This window comes from Bactrocera dorsalis, unplaced genomic scaffold, assembly GCF_023373825.1.
Source record: "Bactrocera dorsalis isolate Fly_Bdor unplaced genomic scaffold, ASM2337382v1 BdCtg026, whole genome shotgun sequence".
Taxonomy (NCBI): domain Eukaryota; kingdom Metazoa; phylum Arthropoda; class Insecta; order Diptera; family Tephritidae; genus Bactrocera; species Bactrocera dorsalis.
Window position 1 is genome coordinate 84,632 of NW_026038077.1, and position 16,401 is coordinate 101,032.

The window sequence follows — 16,401 nt, forward strand, 5'->3', positions numbered from 1 at the left end:
AAAGACTAAAGCTGTTGCCTCAATGTCAAGAATCCTTCCTTCGGTTAAGTAAACCATAGTGTAACTGACAGATGGTTACTAACCAGAGTTTGTCATTTCGTTAAAAGACAGAATTGCAAGAGTTAAAAATAAAAAAAATTTAATTAATTAATTAAAACTGTATTAAAGAGAACACATTTCAAACGTGAATTGTTATTATGAAATATGAAAAGAGTCTTTTTAGGGTAAACCTTTAATATAAATACCTTAAGCTAAAATATTTTAGACATCTTTCTGAAAATTCTTACGTATACTCCCGATGTCTTCATCCAATGCACAATAGAAATAATTGTACCGAATAAACATCAACAATATGCGTGGTTAATGAAGATGTCCGCTCAATAGGGCGTCCATTTAACTGTATTATTTAATTATGAATTATTTCAACTATCCAATCCTCTAACTTGGTTCGAACTGGACACACTGTGCTAAATTTTACTTAAACCGGTTCAGTAGTTTAAGAGTCCATCGCGGACAAACAACGTGACACGTACTTTTTATATATAAAGATTATATGGCGAAGTACTAAATTTATATTGACAAATATTTATTTCACGAGTTTATGAGCATGTCACGTCTCATTTTAAACGCTTGAATTGGCATTCGAATTCAGAGGAAGCAAAACTGCGTATTCGCGTACTTCTTATGAACTGGTTAAATTTGAAGTCTTGAACTTGTCCAAAATAATTCACATCAAATTTTTGAAACTAATTTAATGTCGCCATGTTTCTTTTAGTCTCCCGCTTCAACTGTGTGAAGACTCGTAACACATCGCCGATATGGAAAAGCCTAATTAAAGCTTTAGTACTGGTATTAGTATTTGGTACCTCTAGAACTTGGTCAACCACAGCGTGCTGCTTCATTTAAGCGTACACTTACAAACGTTCTGAAGTAAATAGATTGCCGAATTGTAAACATGTGTAAAACGTGACAGCTGTTGTATATCTAAGCTGCTTAGACTGAGCACGCACAAACCATTATACATATGCATACTCGTAAAAGCACGCATACATAGATATTCATATATGCACATGAAAAACAACCAATATTTCCCCACACCATACATTGGCGCCCGTCATGTAAATGCAAACGAAAAACTACGAAAATATGTACATATGTATGTCAGGCGGTCCCGTATGAGTGGAGGATGTTGCTTTTCCTGTTGCTGCAGATAAAATGTAAATTATCGCTGCCACTGAGTGTTTTCATAGCAATCAAGCTTTAGACAAAACAAATCATTCAGTTCACACATATTTATATTAACAGAGCTGTAGAGTGAGCTAGCCCAACGTCACTATAAAAAATCATTCTCGTATTTTACACATACACATGTGTATGTGTGCGTTTGTGCGCAGGCAACGTGCTATCAACGCCCTTTCAGAAGAGTACGAGAATTGCTTCGTCTGGTTTTTGTTTTGATTAAATCACTTGTTACTTTGTTCTTTCTTTTGCTTTTGTTTTTGTTATTGTTTGTATTGAGGATGACAACACAACCCAATGCAGACTTATGAAATTTATTTATCAACAATGTTTTCAATTAAAATTTTACTTATACGCCATGGTTTAATAGAGGGCGATGTGATAAATCAACAAAGCGAACGCTATTCTCCACAATATCAAAGAATGTGTAATGTAATTATATAAATTAAAAATTATAAATCAAAGTTGCTTGATTGTTTACGAAATATTCGCCTTCTTCATGACTCATAAAGCACATACATATATGTATATGTGAATTTTAGCCAAGAGAGGGTACGTGGCGTATACGTAATAAATATTACATTATACACACCCGGATTAATGTTCTTGTATTTTCTGCAAATATATTCGTAATTAATGGCTACTTAATTCTGGGCCATAAATAATTAACAGACACTACTAAATACGAATATTTATATGAAATAGCAATAAACACTTGTATAGGTATACATATGTACATACATACATGAATGAACAATAAAAGCAAATAAAACATTATATGTTTTATAGATATCAGCATATACATAGGTAAATGAGTAAGAAATAAATTTGATTATGTGAATTTTCATAACAAAATATATATATATACATATATATGTATATAAATTTATGCACAATTAATTTTACTTATATTATACATGTAATAATTTCTGAAACTCAGATCAGTTATTGAAAAGCTGGAGATGTGAAAAAACGCATACCGTATATTATTGGCTTGGGAAAAAATCACCATCAAACATAAATTTTAGTAAACTTATTTGGATGATCCTTCGTATGCGCGTTCCTTAGCAAAAAGATGGGCGCATTCGGAACACAGCCACTCCCACAAAACTTCATCAACCAAAAACATACATATGTATGTACATGTAAAGTGCCATAACTAAGCACTAAATTAACGTATAATTTGGCGCAAGGGATGGCAGTAGCATCTAATAAGTTTAATGTGCATATATCTTAAACCATTTAAGCGCCAACAATCAAATTCGCTCAGCGCAAATATTATAAGAATTCCTAGAGTGTCAAAATATATGAAATAACATGATAACCCCAATCACTCCCCATATAACGGAATATTAAAAATTACTAAAAGCGCGATAAATTAATAACTAAATACGCCAGAGATATTAAAAATAAGGCGAAAACTTTACCTAGCCCACATAATAATATCAGGATTTTCGAACATCCGGATGACTTTATTCCATATGACTGATAATTTTATGTGAGGTACCTTATGAAACATAGGGAACATTTATTTAGTCTATGGCATGTTATTAGTATGTGTTATTGGCAAGAATAGATACCATCGAGTCGAAACTAAAGGCGATACTTAATATAAAGTTTTGCCAACTCATAAATGTATTTTCCTGGCTTTGATCATTGCAAAGTGCAAGAATATAAAATGTTCGGTTACATCCAAACTTAGCCCTTCCTTACTTGTTGCTATCTGATATTCTGTCTGAAAAAATATTGGTATCTGTAATCTATGAAAAGAACGCTGCCTAATCCAGAGGAAACAACTTTATTGCGCACACGCGCATGCCTAAAACGACTGCAGAGAGAGCACAATATTGAGAAACGTAATGAAAACCCAAAGACAAAACAGTAATATCTTAGAAGTGCGAACACATTCAAAACAGCGGACCAACAAAACATTTACCTACTTGTATATGTATGTATATTATACACCATAAACGTGTGTGATACATAGGGTGCTACGAAAAGCCAAGAGTGCGTTGCCACCAACTGACCACGTTCGGTTCGTAGTTTGCACTGTTTGCTGCGGTTTGCCGGTATTTGTCGTGGTAGTGTTCTGCAAGCATTTGTCACTCGTGAGCAACACTTAGTTGTTTGGGCTCATATTGAAATTTGCATAAATTTACATTGAAACGAGACAAATTTATTGCTCATTCAACTGGATTTCTTTTTTAAATACATTTCTTAAGCCACTATTAACTATTTCAATCTTCATATACAATGAAGTAGTTATCACTGCACAGTATTTTGAAGTTTGTTTCGTTATAAATTACGCAAATTATTTGTTTTCATCTCAAACTTTAGTATAGGATAGATAGATAGATATTCATCGATCTTATTTTGTGGGCTTTTCGCGTTTCTTCTCCATAAAAACTGCCAAATGCAATATATTGTACATACATAGTATGTACATAAACTTGCATAACAGAGATTTTCTGAATTGTGTCAGTGGATTTCTCATTTATACCATCCTTAAAAATTAACGCGGTTGATAAAACTCAATTCCCTTTCAATACCTAAACATGAATAAATAATTGAACGCTCAAACTTCGTGAGAATAATATAACATTTAAGTTAGCAATTGTAGTTGGAAAGCATTTGCTTTACTTAAAATAAGAGCACTGAATAAGATTTAAATCAAAATGTTTAATTTAAGATCAAAGTTACCCTTGTCATATTAACTTTTCTATTTTTCTTCAAGCTATTGTGTAGAAATGCATGTAAAATGTACATTAGTTACTTACTTCACTTCCAATGCAGAGACTACTGTTAACGGTATTGCAAGTGGTTGACGATTGATAACGGTTTGAATATGAAACGAAACTGGTTTTTGACTAAGTTTTGTTTATTTTTCTTTGTATTTATAGTAAGAGGTTATTAATTATATTTATGCACGCTTCACTTTAATTGAGCAAACTTAAATACACCTGCCCAAATACTTATATTAATAATATAGAATTTACATATACCTCTTTACTTAATATGGTTTTCGCTTTGCATTTTTTTACATAGTGATTATTATATTCCACTTATATGTATTATAATAACTTGCACAATAACAATTCCTACATATTTAACATTTGCTCAAATAAAATTACACACTGTCCACAACACAAACTATGTAGGCACATTTGAAATTCACTTGGTGTAAAACCAGAGTCAGCTCACACAAAACATAAAAAAAAAAACAATGTTTAAGTAATGCTGTCAAACTGTCATGTCAATTCCTAAAGTATGTTGCCTTTAGTCGGTAAGTCATCGGTTATTGAAATATAAAACATGTCAAATTTACGATGATTAAACTGATGTTCAGCTTATGCTGAGCGCTTATGTGTTCTTGACTATGTTTTGCATCTTTATCAGCACTCTTATCTATACAGTAATTATCTAGATTCGTATTGTGGCTTCAGATCTCAAAATAGAATTGTAAGGAGATGGAGATGTGGAGATGTTGTTTTGAGAAGCAGAGTAACTTTGTCAAACATACGTACATATGACTAATAAAAATTAATTATTTAAGGACCCCAAGCGTAATTTAGTATAGCACATTTATAATTAAAGATAAAAATGAAAAATGAATGAATAAAAATTATACATTAAATTATATATTGTTTAATGAAAACTGTGACAAATTCAATAAATAAATAACAACAAATTTCACTCCTCGATTATTTGCTACTATGCTCTACCGCTAAAAATAGGGGCTAAAATTGTAGGGAAGAAAAGCTTAGAAATCCTAATGTTGTTTCAAATTTTGGTTTGGAAATGAGGTTGATAACAAAAACTGCAATAATCATTTCGCAAAAATGCATTATAAAACTGAGCGCTGATGATAATAGCCAATATAAGCTGCTTGTTTGGCCACGTTCATGTTGAGATCATTTCAAATATGTGGCTCCGCTGTTATATGAGTACTAAATCACTTTTAATTAGACTTTTGTTGCTAGTGCGAAAACATTAAAAATTTTAACTTTTTACGCTTCCTTATAATTTTTAAGAATTCAAAATACTTTTATTATTGTAATTCACTCTTTGCGTTAATTTTTTGTTAACAACACTTTTTATCGCACACTTTTCCACAATTTCAGTTTGGTTGTATACATACATATGTATATTTTGCATTGGTAACATTTCATACACTTTTTATTTATTGTTTTATTACTTTATGGCGCGTATTTTCAAGTCAAATACCAAAAATAAATGCGCGCGATAATCACAAAATATCGTAGGCAACACCACAAAAAATATATATACATTTGTACATACCTACGCATAAGCGCAACAACAAATGCGACGTAAAACAAGAATAACAATAAAGTAGCTGCAATTTATGAGCGATGCGTGAGTGTCCGCAATTGACGCGTTGCCAAGCGGCACACGCGCGGTGTCGAAGTGAGAGCGCGCGGGAGTTTAGACGACTTTTGTTGACACTATAGTCAAATGTAGCTCTATGAGTATATGACTTCAGTTTTAGGTAGCGCGTTATGTTTGATAATCGTCGTTTGATCGATCGACTAATTTGTTTATGTGCGCGCGCGTTTCTACACTACGCTAGCGGAACGTACGATGCGAGCCCGAGTGCTTCGATGTGCGTACCTTACCGCGTGCGGTCTGAAACAAGAATGAGCCAACTGAAAACTTTTCGAAAACAAATGTGTGCCGAAAAAATACTAGGTTATCGCCGAGGCAAATGCGAGCGTGCTCGAATAAAGGGCTTCGGCGCATTTAGTGTTTTCTTCTGTGGCATCGTGCAGCTACAATCGACCGCTATTGTTTGCGCGCGCGTATCTAAAAAGTCAACATACATATACTTGTAGCATCCGACCCTGTTCACACACGGATACTTTTGGTGGCCAAACTCGTTGTTTGTGAACGACACAGTGTTGTTCGTTCGCGGTCAGCATGCTTTATGTTCGAGTTCGTTATAGTTAGCTGCTACCTAGTTCGGTATTCGTTTTCATTGTGGTACAACCCTGCGCTTACATGTTTTCTGACGCACGTTACGATTCTTTCATAGTGGAGTCATAATTTTTTTTATAAATATTACTACAACGAATTTTAAATCTTAATTTTTCAAATACAAAAAAAAAAAATTTATTTTAATTTGTTATTTGAGCCATTCACAATAAAAAACTTAACTAAAATAAACCAAAAGTTGGTAGCACTGAAGATAGTGAGCAGAAAAATGGGTAGAAGGTGGATGGATGGAAGATAAAAATTAGCGTACCATTATATTATTGTGATCTAGACTCGAGTCGGACTCTTGTCGCCCGTATTAACGTAATGGGCGACCAGGAGAGAATTTCCCAATAATTAGCAACAGGAATTTCCATGTGAAAACCCAGGCACAGGCAGCTCAATTCTTACACATTCACATATGTTGCGCACACACACATGCATATATGTGTATATGGTTGTTGTTGGTTTTTCATTGGGCTTTTTAGCTGAATAAATAATTGATCTACCCGCACAATTTCGCTTTTGTTGTTTTCCTTTTTTACATTTCACTGTATTTTGTTTTCGTTTTGTTGCATCTTTGTTGTTGTGAAATGTATGAACAATACAAAACAAGCTTTTTGTGTGTTGTTTTCGGTGTCTGTAATTCTCATCACTTTATTTACGAAAAATCAGAAATCTGTTTAGTGAGAACAATGATGGGCTACGCCCTAAGAATCGCCAAAAGTGAAAACTTACACACAAGCAATTAAATAAAACAAAAATGGTGGCTGCTAATGGAATACAAAGCATTTGGTAAACAATTTTGAGCGCGGAAGAAACATAAATGTAAACAAGTCAACATATCGAAGACCAGTTGAATAGATACATACACACACATGTAAATGCTTATGTACTTTTACGAATCTACATAAATATATGAATTTACATAACCATTCATACGATGCCTGCAAGCATCGAAATAGGTTGGAAAGAACACCATTTTACTTTCAGACAAAATTGAACTAGTCGGAAAAGAATCAGTCTCATAACAATCTTTTGAAAATTTTCTCCAGCAAACCTGATAAAAACAGAAAAATTCAAATACAAATATTTGCGAGAGTACAATACTATGAAGTATGTATTCATTTTTAACCCTCCTAGATGTATTTCTGACCGAAATCTCGTGGTTGTCACACATAAAAAATGTCGGCTTCCCTTATGAAAACTGTCAAAATCTTAGTATCAATCTGCGATTTTTCTAACTACATAAGTAGATCGATTTTAGTCAAGAAAGTTTAGTTGTATCTTGTTACTTTTGCTAAAAATTAGTCAATGTTTTACTGCGGGGTATGAACTGTAGATATGTAAGTGTGCAATTTATGGTACACAAATAAGAAAGTGAAAAACAAAAAAGAAAACATCAAAATTATCGTTAAAATGAAAATAGTCTCTTTAATTGACAATCTATTGTGAAGTGCAGTACGTAATAGAGCGAAGGTCAATTCTTTCTCAAAAGATCATTTCAATTTCAATCTTTACATCATCATTTCTTTGTTTGCCGAACACTATTTACGGTGTTCGAAAACTTTAACAATATAAGTATGTATGACATTGTATGTACATATTACTGTACCGTATAGCGATTACCATTATCAAAGAGTTAACTTAGTCGAATCAATTGTTTGCCTGCTTTTACATTTTTCGGGGTACCATTCTTCTTCACAAAAACAATATACTATACTTAAACATCTGAAGCAACTATCCTGACTGGGGACATAGTATTGAGCAGGTATATACCTAATCTGTTATAGTGAAGGGAGTATATGTATAGTACGTAGGTATCTGCCGAGGAAAAGAAGTGGGTGGATTTGTAAACCCATTTGATAGTTTGTAGTGGTCATTTGTAAAATATGATCTTAACATTTAACAAACATGGTCTATGAAATTAGGCTAATAATACATAAATCTAACAGGAACCAAAATCAAACCATGAATGATTTTAAATAAAACATTTATAATCATAATATAATATATAAATATCAGTTGTAATCCGGTGATAAAAGTGTTAGCAAGTAAGTATGGGTATAAATACTTATACATATGTATAAATCTCAGTCTATGAATTTATGAAAATATCTTTCTAGATATAAGTATATTGTATATGTATGGAGGATGGAGTCATGTGTAGAAGTTCACGCAAGTGAGGAAAGTTCTCTGATCGCCATTCACTTGGGAGTGGCCAGAAACGATTCTTTTACATATGACTCAAGCAGCTCACGACTTCCGGTCTTTGACCAAGTATCCTCTGGGTAGCCTAAGAACATCCGTTTGAAGGCGAGCTAACGTGAGAAGGCGAAACATCCCCTGCATAGGGTTGTGCGCTGGGTTTGGGACCCGCCACGTAAAAAAAACACCCCCAATGAAAAAGCAAACACAGCCTCGGATGAGAGACCCCCCTTTTGATGACGACCATGGCAAACGAAATAAGGACTATGATTTGAGGGCATGCACCTGGAATGTCCGGTCCCTTAATTGGGAAGGTGCCGCTGCCCAGCTGGTAGATGTCCTCGTAAAGATAAAGGCTGACATCACCGCCGTCCAAGAAATGCGATGGACGGGACAAGGACAGAGACGAGTAGGTCCTTGTGACATTTACTACAGTGGCCATATAAAGGAGCGCAAGTTTGGTGTTGGATTCGTGGTGGGAGAGAGACTCCGTCGCCGAGTACTATCATTCACTCCGGAGAATGAACGTCTAGCCACAATCCGCATCAAAGCGAGGTTCTTCAACATATCGCTGATTTGCGCCCACGCCCCGACGGAAGAGAAGGACGATGTGACCAAAGATGCTTTTTATGAGTGCTTGGAGCGCACTTATGAGAGATGCCCCCGCCACGATGTCAAAATCGTGCTTGGCGACTTCAACGCCAGGATGGGCAAAGAAGGTATCTTTGGCACTACGGTCGGTAAATTCAGCCTCCACGAGGAAACATCCCCAAATGGGTTGAGGCTGATCGACTTCGCCGGGGCCCGAAATATGGTTATCTGTAGTACTAGATTCCAGCATAAGAAGATACATCAAGCTACCTGGCTGTCTCCGGATCGAAAAACCACCAACCAGATCGATCATGTTGTGATAGACGGAAGACACGTCTCCAGTGTTTTAGATGTGCGTGCGCTCCGAGGTCCTAACATCGACTCGGACCACTATCTTGTTGCAGCCAAGATTCGCACCCGCCTCTGTGCAGCAAAAAACGCACGCCAACAAACACAAGGAAGGTTCGACGTCGAGAAGCTGCAATCACAACAGACAGCCGAACGATTTTCTACTCGGCTTGCACTCCTGCTCTCTGAGAGCACTCGTCAACAACTCGGTATAAGGGAACTGTGGGACGGCATTTCAAACTCCTTACGTACAGCTGCAACCGAAACCATTGGTTTTCGGAAAGTGCAAAAGAATAGCTGGTACGATGAGGAGTGCCGTGTCGCAGCGGAGAGAAAACAGGCTGCCTACCTCGCAACGTTACGATCGACCACAACACGTGCGGGATGGGATAGATACCGAGAGTTGAAGAGGGAAGCGAGACGCATTTGCAGACAGAAGAAGAAAGAGGCCGAAATGCGTGAGTACGAACAGCTTGATAAGCTGGCCGACAGGGGTAATGCTCGAAAATTCTACGAAAAAATGCGGCGACTTACAGAAGGTTTCAAGACCGGAGCATACTCCTGTAGAACCCCCAAAGGTGATCTAGCCACCGATGCCCAGAGCATACTTAGATTATGGAGGGAACACTTCTCCAGCCTGCTGAATGGCAGTGAACACATAGCACCAGGAGAAGGCGAACCCGATACCCCAATCGATGACGATGGAGCAGACGTTCCATTGCCCGACCATGACGAAGTTCGAATAGCAGTTGCCCGCCTGAAGAACAACAAAGCGGCAGGGGCAGACGGATTGCCGGCCGAGCTATTCAAACACGGCGGCGAAGAACTGATAAGGAGCATGCATCAGCTTCTTTGCAAAATATGGTCGGATGAGAGCATGCCCAACGATTGGAATTTAAGTGTGCTATGCCCAATCCATAAAAAAGGAGACCCCACAATCTGCGCCAACTACCGTGGGATTAGCCTCCTCAACATCGCGTACAAGGTTCTATCGAGCGTATTGTGTGAAAGATTAAAGCCCACCGTCAACAAACTGATTGGACCTTATTAGTGTGGCTGTAAACCTGGTAAATCAACAACCGACCAGATATTCACCATGCGCCAAATCTTGGAAAAGACCCGTGAAAGGAGAATCGACACACATCACCTCTTCGTCGATTTTAAAGCTGCTTTCGACAGTACGAAAAGGAGCTGCCTTTATGCCGCAATGTCTGAATTTGGTATCCCCGCAAAACTAATACGGCTGTGTAAACTGACGTTGAGCGGGACCAAAAGCTCCGTCAGGATCGGGAAGGACCTCTCCGAGCCGTTCGATACCAAACGAGGTTTCAGACAAGGCGACTCCCTATCGTGCGACTTTTTCAATCTGCTGCTGGAGAAAATTATTAGAGCTGCAGAACTGAACCGAGCAGGTACAATCTTTTATAAGAGTGTACAGCTGCTGGCGTATGCCGATGATATTGATATCATCGGTCTCAACACCCGCGCCGTTAGTTCTGCTTTCTCCAGACTGAACAAGGAAGCAACGCAAATGGGTCTGGCAGTGAACGAGGGCAAGACGAAATATCTCCTGTCATCAAACAAACAGTCGTCGCACTCGCGACTTGGCACTCACGTCACTGTTGACAGTCATAACTTTGAAGTTGTAGATAATTTCGTCTATTTAGGAACCAGCATTAACACCACCAACAATGTCAGCCTAGAAATCCAACGCAGGATTACTCTTGCCAACAGGTGCTACTTCGGACTGAGTAGGCAATTGAAAAGTAAAGTCCTCTCTCGACGAACAAAAACCAAACTCTATAAGTCGCTCATAATTCCCGTCCTGCTATATGGTGCAGAGGCTTGGACGATGACAACAACCGATGAGTCGACGTTGCGAGTTTTCGAGAGAAAAGTTCTGCGGAAGATTTATGGTCCTTTGCGCGTTGGCCACGGCGAATACCGCATCCGATGGAACGATGAGCTGTACGAGATATACGACGACATCGACATAGTTCAGCGAATTAAAAGACAGCGGCTACGCTGGCTAGGTCATGTTGTCCGGATGGATGAAAACACTCCAGCTCTGAAAGTATTCGACGCAGTACCCGCCGCGGGAAGCAGAGGAAGAGGAAGACCTCCACTCCGGTGGAAGGACCAAGTGGAGAAGGACCTGGCCTCGCTTGGAATATCCAATTGGCGCGACGTAGCGAAGAGAAGAAACGATTGGCGCGCTGTTGTTGACTCGGCTATAATCGCGTAAGTGGTGTCTACGCCAGTAAAGAAGGAGAAGATATATATATATGTATATGTATATGTGTATATATGTATAAGTACACATACAACCTTCAGACAAAAGCCGGAAATCGTAAAAATTAACCAAGCTTGAACCTGTCATGCTTCCAACCATTACTATTGCAGCACTTGTGTTTTATTGTTTTCGAAACACTCTTTGCCAACTATCTACTAGGAATATGTGTGCTTGTATACATACAGATAATTGACTACACTGTGTTTTGCATAAAATAACTGGCGTATACATATGTATGTACGTATGTTCAACTACTGTTCACCATTAGCTGGTAATGTGGCGGATTGTTGTAAATAAAACTGGCAGGAGCAATAAATTAATTTTAATTTCTTTATTACACATGTTCTTTTTTAAAGAGTACTCGCGCTGAAGTAAAACAATTTTCTAATTCTCACTATCACAAACAGAAGGGAAAGTTATGAAACAGAAAATTCGATTTTAGACTGACGAATGTAAATAGGACTGACGAATGTAAATAGGACTTTCCAAGAATTCCCAACCTGCCTTAGTTTGGAGAACCCACCTGTCATCATTTCCCACCGAACTCATGGAGTACGTAGGAATTTTTCAAAGGAATTAAGAATTTCATTGATTTGGCAAACCGTTTTTTTTTTTATGAAAAAAAAAACTTTTGTAACGTTTTTATTGAAAAACCCTCTCTCAAAGTTAAGGCCACTGACTCCGAATTTCAGCAGTCAATTTTAATAATTTCGATTCGTTATTGGATCGTATATCTTTTCATGATGAAATGGCATACTTCACTGAAGATAAATGTCAAAAGAGCGGGAAAAATACTGCGTCGTTTGCTGTCCCTATCGGTCTACTTCTGTGGTGCCCTATTAAAAAACCTTACATATATAAGTCCCAAGTTAATTTTTATACACTATGCACCCAGCTGCCTCAAATATAAATATACTCTACCTATATTATTGTTTATAAAATATCGACCACTGATTCATAAATATTTATTAATCTATATTAACGTGGGGTGCCCATTTGCTGGGTGAATGACCTCAAAACACACTTCGTAGGAAACGCTTTCGTAGAAATACCACTTAAGATAAATATTTACAAATATTTATTTCAAAACGAAATCAACAAAAGCATACTTATGTGAGTAAGCAAGTGCGCGCATACATGTAAACAAAATGCACTTCTAATTGCGGCACTAGATTATTGCATATTTTCAAGGCTTACGACTTGAGAGGCCTTCTAAGTGAGATCATCAAAAGTCATACAAAATAAGTGTATATATGAACGTATGTAACTGTTATATCATTATGATATATGCAAATATGCAAGTTGCAAGGCAGCCTTCACCCTTCAAGCTTGATTGCATTAACAAATAAATGCATATTGTTTATAATACATTTTGCATTTAATCTATTATACATATCTATATAGCTTTTTTACTAAATAAAGAGGGGCGCTCCCCTTTTTTCTGAATTGTGCAGTGGAAGGGAGCGCTTTGCGGGGGAGAAATTTGCAACGCGTGTGATGTAAATACTTTGTAATACAGGAATTGATTGAGAATATATACAATAAGTATATATGTATGTATGTATGTTAATGGGACTCTTTGGCGGCTACGCGCTCACAGTCGCTCTACGGCAGGTGCTAAGTATTGACACTCAGCATATACATATGAGTGCACTCACAAAGAAATTAATTAAAACAAAATTAATATATAAAAGGCATGACGTCAATTATCACATATACTTACAAATAAACGTATTATTAAGTGCTTGAAGTAAAACCAGCAGAATATATTGTCGATAATAAAGGAAAAACGAGAAAATAAATGTTTCAATAAAGTGATCGTTACTGTTATTTATCGACGCATCTTTCTATTTTCCGCTTAATAGCTTAATATCAAATTATAAGTCTCGAAGATACATATGTACATATATTAATGATTATTTTCAGAGCTATAGAGACAGAAAAACTACAAATAACCGCATATAAGACACTGTCATGTCCATACTATGCCAATATAAATTTTGTATGTATGTATGTATTCTGTTTATACGTTTGTTTTCGTTTGTCGCATTTGACTAAGATTTCTAATGCCTCAAGTTTGTACGGTCATTAGAAATAAAGGTAAATAACAATTATAACTCTGTTATGACAAATCGTCTAGACATTATAAACTAACACAGCAATTTGAGAAGAACACTGCTTGTCTATATATATATATTGGCGCTTGTAAGGGGCATTTGTTGGAAATAAAAGTTATACTTGCATATACTAAAAATAGAAAATAATAGTACATATTCCTTACGGTATTATTGGCTTATCTATTTACTCACAAATAAATAAATACGTAACGCATACAAAAATGTTCATATGTATTTTCGCATGAATGACACTCCATTTGATAGCTACCGCTTTCATATTTACCTTGCCGTCTGCTTTCTTTACTTCTTGCAGGCTTTGGAGCTAACGAGTAAACAAAACGAATTCACTAACCAAATATTTTTAATTAAATCATTATATTAGATCAAGTTTTCAGTATGAAACTTTTTTTGAAAATAAGACTAAAATTAGAATATACATATGTACATATGCATGAGTTTGTAAATCTTAACTATCTTCAGCGCTGTTAAATATTTATTTTTCTTATTTAACACTTTTAAAATCAAATGGCAACAGTGTTTTTGTTTCATAATAGTTTTTTATGCAAAATGTGGTAATAATGGGTATTAACCATCACTGGTGCTTGTATCCCCAGAGGTATTCATGTTTAACATTGTATCGCCTGATATAAATTGTGTATTTAATCTTACTTAACGCAAACCTCTGCCGGAAATATAATTGCTAGAATGAGCTGCAACAATATGGTGAAAATATAAGGATCCCTTTCAATTTCATTAAGTTCGAATTCGGAAGCATATCTCTTTGCTGTCATTGAAAACGAATATAGCCAAAAAATTATTCTTTGATGAAAAATATTATAATACATAACAAAAAATATAAAATCAATACATTGAAAACCACAGCTTCATTTTGAGGTGTTCAAAAAAATAAGAAAAAAATAACTTCGAAAAAATAGTCGAAAGGCGTTTATTGGTGTATTTTAAAAATCTTTTAAAAAGAAAGCAGTGGTCACTAACCCGCAGATTATATTTATTAAATTATGATATTAGGCATTGATTATTTTTCAGTTAAGACTTATCCACTTGGATCATAAATAATGTTACCAGTTTTTCACCCCAATGAACTTTCCAACGGCAATAGATTTTAGAGATATTTATCTACATTATTGTCGTTAACTACCATATTCTTCATCGTTGATCAAAGTTAGACCTTTACAAAGAAGAGGAATAAAAAAGAGACTTACATAAAATAACATAAGGCATGAGCGTTATCCATACCTAGAATAAGTTAATGGTCACAAAGAGATTTGCAGAAGTAACGCCGTCATTCCGACTTCATTCAAACACTACTAGGAACTCTAAGGCTTCATTAGCAAACTCTTCCTTAGAACTCGTATATATGTACATATTTATATTTGTACACATATATGTACATATGTATATTCCCTGCAAACCAAGAGCGGGTAAAAAACCAGATAATCAGTGGGTAACATGGTGGTAAACGTGGGGATAAACACATAGAGCGTGTCTTAGGCCGAGCGAATATTTAACCCACTCACGTACGTATACATGTGATCATATAACAAAAAATATTTGGTGTTAGTGCATAGAGACAAATTGTGTAGTTGTATTGAAATATTCGTCACAAGCGGGTAGCCGTGGTTGGCTGGGATTAGATTTGCGAATCTATGTACATATACATACATATGTACATAAAGTACTTAGCATAGTATATCGCCTAACTCGGGGTTATTAATTATTAGCTGATTTATGAGTTTTTAATGTGCGTCAGCAGCATTACACACAAAGGCTTGTTGCCACACGAAAAACTATCAATTCTAAATTTACATCATGGATTGCTTATCAGTAGACAATGAATAACAGGAATATTTCTTCAACCAGCACTCATATCTGCATATGTACATACATATGTACATATGTAAATATACATTAAAGTGCTTAAGTTAATTTTAACACATACATATTTCTACAAATTAAACGAATCAATCTTAAACGTATTTAGTTCATGGAATATGATCTTGCTGAAACTTACAACTTTTGTCCTTGCAAGTTGTTAAAAATAGTTTTGAAATATGACATATTGCAGATAAAGCGATTAAACTAAAAGTGACAGAGAAGGCTCGACAAAAGTTTCTGTTACTCATACTTAGCTTGAAAACTAATCTATTCACGGCACTCGTGTCATACCAGATAATAATATAACCCTTTCCTCGGACTATTCCAAATATATTTTTTATAACAATCAGTTACATATGTAGCTGTAAAATGCTGCTTCAATCCCTGCTACGGGTATACATATTAATTTAAACTTTCAATTGGTTCAAGTTCAGTAAACTAATAAAGCAATTGAATACCAACTAAATGAATACAACATTGGAACGGTTGAACAAATGATGGACTGTGTCGCATGTACATATATTTATACCAGTTATTTATTTATTACAATATATGTAAGTATATGCGAATCTATTGGTGTATATCAATTGCCGGAATGTATGTAAGGTAGTAGATATTAGAATAATCGCTTCTTCATTTATTTGTAATTATAATCAATATTCTTTAAACTAAATTATTTTCGTGCCACTCGATGGACTTATTCTAGTCACCGAGGAAACT

At 35.9% G+C, this 16,401-nt stretch overlaps 1 protein-coding gene across 7 annotated transcripts in view; it reads right to left on the reverse strand.

The window, feature by feature from the left end:
* LOC105230569 (sestrin homolog) overlaps window positions 1–16,401 on the reverse strand; it is a 63,169-nt gene that overhangs the window by 19,999 nt on the left and 26,769 nt on the right. Inside the window, exons 1-2 of one of the 7 annotated variants that reach the window (XM_019991908.3) lie at window positions 5,539–6,249; window positions 4,017–4,199 (exon numbers count right to left, since the gene is read on the reverse strand). The exons of 3 other annotated variants lie outside the window; for them this stretch is intronic. The gene's annotated coding sequence lies outside the window, so the exon portion shown is untranslated. Of the gene's footprint in view, window positions 1–4,016; window positions 5,497–5,538; window positions 6,252–16,401 lie in introns of those variants that run through there. 3 more of the 7 variants (XM_011211397.4, XM_049461376.1, XM_029552126.2) reach the window with 3 other exon arrangements.